At 40.2% G+C, this 2908-nt stretch overlaps 1 protein-coding gene across 1 annotated transcript in view; it reads right to left on the bottom strand.

The window, feature by feature from the left end:
* LAMA2 (laminin subunit alpha 2) overlaps positions 1–2908 on the bottom strand; it is a 646095-nt gene that overhangs the window by 407171 nt on the left and 236016 nt on the right. The window lies entirely within an intron of this gene.

Here is a 2908-nt window from a genome sequence, read left to right as displayed (position 1 = left end):
ATTAGGAGGACCTTCTCTTCGCTGTACTGTATTTTTTTTGCTTTGTTAAATGTTACCCACTGTAACACCACAGGCACTCCTGGGTGCAGCGACTCACAATGAGAATGTGATGTGGAGAGGTTCCCCTTTAATAAGAGCAAAGACAGGTGACAGTCCTTGTTGTATAGAGCAGACAGTGTTGGATGTGATTTAACTTGCTACAGGTAAGGAGTTATGTTCTGCTTCCCTGGAGGCTGATAGAATGAAAGTGCGTGAAGTGTATCACATTTCAACTTCCCTGGAGGTTGATAGAATGAAAGTGCAGGAAGTGTATCACATGTATTCCCTCTGAAAAATGCAACTGGATAGACAAGCGATTTCAGTCAGGAATATTTAACAGGGATTCAACTTGATGGTAGAAAATCAAACGAATACTTAGGGGGTGATTTACTAACCTAAACACACGCACGCACTAGGTGCGTGTGATTTTTACACAGCAAAACGTATTTATCAACCAAAAAGTATCTAAAAGCATATTTCCACTAATGCCATATATGGAAAAATCATGCACATGATGCATATATAATGCTGCTTCACAGTTTAGACAAAAATGGTTAGCTCATGCATTTACATTCCTGCATTCATCAACGCAAGCAACACAACATAGAGCTAATTTACACAACATCACCTTGCAAATTCATGCAGGGCTTTGCACAACACACCTGCTGGGTGTGTACACACTACAAAGGTATTTAGATTCCACCCATATATCATGCTGGGAGGGAACACACTACAGAGGTGAATACATGTTCGTGGTGTGTTTATAAGGTTAGTCAATCAACGCCTTAATCTCAGAGCGAATATTTCACAGACAGTCACTTGGTATATTGGTTGATATAATTAGTACTTGCGGTTTTAGAAGTGTTCCCCAGGCAATCAGTCTGGTACTCAGATCTATCTCCAGGTAGCCTTGTTATAAGTCCTTGGTAGAGAATGCTCTCTCTTGCTGTAAGTACAGCTTAACCCCAAGAGGCTGTCAGGGATGCTGCTCCACAATGGTAGCACTGGCCTGCAGTAAAGACAGACCAGTAGGTCTGCAAGGAGATTTCAGTTGGAGGCAGAGGGATTATGCATAGTATGCAGAGTTCAGGATATCTGAGGAGGGTGTAAAGGCAGGTTCAGCGTGCGGGGTAGGAGTGGTATTGCCCGGCGTCTTCTCCCTTGCTTGAACACTGGGTAATTGAATCCTGCGGCTTAAACTGACAGAGCAGGAGGGGCCTCATGATGACCGCGATGATGCAGCAGAAGTCTGCGTCGATCCCGGAACGATGGACCGGTAAGTCTGCTACACCCACCAATGACAGTGCCCATGTTTTTTCGTTGTTCTACCTCATTGAGCTCGTCATTTGAACAGTAGATCTTAAGACAAAAAATTGTGGGCACCCCTGCTCTATGAAAACTTAAAGTCTGTCAAAATGTCCACATTTATGTTACCTGTATGATAGACATGCATATGAAAGGATAGCAACTTTTAAAGCTCTTTTATCCAAGGACAACAAGTAACTTTGCAAAATAACTTCCTACCCCTGTCTTTCCTTTTTCTATCATTTGGACCTTCACCCCCTTTCACTAAAAATCCCCTCAGCTCTGCGTGCTGATATGAAATCATCTTACATTCATTAGTTAAACAAACTTTTTTTACATACAATTATTGTTTTTCCTGGGCTTTTTGGGCATAAGTATTGTAATGTGCCCAAGCGTTGCATCCTGGGAAGGTTACATCACCAGTGCATTGCTGTACTAGAAACACAAAGTGCACAGCTGGCCCCTCTCATGCATCCTTGTACACCACATACGGTGCACGGATAACCCTTTTCTGGATTGATAGGCTCAAAAACTGTACCAAGGCAGAGTAAGGCAGAAAAAAGTCAGTGGTTGTTTTTTGTATAGATGCATGTGGAATAAAATTTGATTTTCTTTGGAAGATCATCGTGTGCATGGTTCTACAGTTTTTGAAATCTCATCTGTAATCTCACAAGATCTCAGGGAAAGGCATTTCCCTCCCCTGAGATGATCCAGACTTCCAGGAAGTAAAGGGAGATATATCCTTTTGATCTGCCCTTAGTAAAAATGGCAAAAAATATATGGTATGCAAAGAATAAAAAGCCTGCAGTTATCTAAAAGTATCTGTTTGTAGATTTCCATTACTAAGCATTTCTAAAGATACCTTTGTTGTCATTCCAAAGATGTGGGTAAAGTTCCTCTTTAAGAACTGTCATTACCAGCACAGACTATTATAAATATTTTTTGTGAGAGATTCCTCTAAATGTGCAATTTTTTTCCCATAACTGTCTGTCTGAAATGGGGGGATTGGCAAAACTTAAAGTTTTGCTTTTCTAGCAGTTTGTGATCTGTTGTTCAGTTCAGTTGAGAAATTATTATTTACAACTTTTGTCGCTGAACACAGAGGAGGTGAATTTAGGAAGAACAGAGAAATCCAAATCTGGAGCAGCTGTGCATTGTAACCAATAAGGATTTAGCTTTCATTTTCAAAGCTTAACTGAACAAGCTGAAGATAAAAGCTGACTGGTTACTATGTACAGCTGCTCCCGTAGGCAGTCCTACTATTACAAGGGCTATAAACCACAATTGCTCTTTGACAGAGAATATAAAGCCTTTAAAGTCACTTAAGCAGTTGTATAACTTAGAATTCCATAAGTTATGTTACCCATTAACTTACAGAAACTGGTAATATTGTTATTGAATTTTATAAACAGCTTTGTAGTCTCTTTGCTCTAGGTCATTCATTTGGAAATGCTGAAACAAATTACAGCACCTCCTTGGCTCGGTGTAACCATCTGTTGTTACCACTTACTAAACCAACCTTTAACATTGGATGGACTCTTTTGAGCTCTCAAATATATATATA

This window comes from Nanorana parkeri, unplaced genomic scaffold, assembly GCF_000935625.1.
Source record: "Nanorana parkeri isolate BGI_ZX_2015 unplaced genomic scaffold, ASM93562v1 scaffold232, whole genome shotgun sequence".
Classification (NCBI taxonomy): Eukaryota; Metazoa; Chordata; class Amphibia; order Anura; family Dicroglossidae; genus Nanorana; species Nanorana parkeri.
The sequence above is the reverse complement of the archived record's forward strand: the minus strand, read 5'-3'. Positions and strand labels throughout refer to the sequence as shown.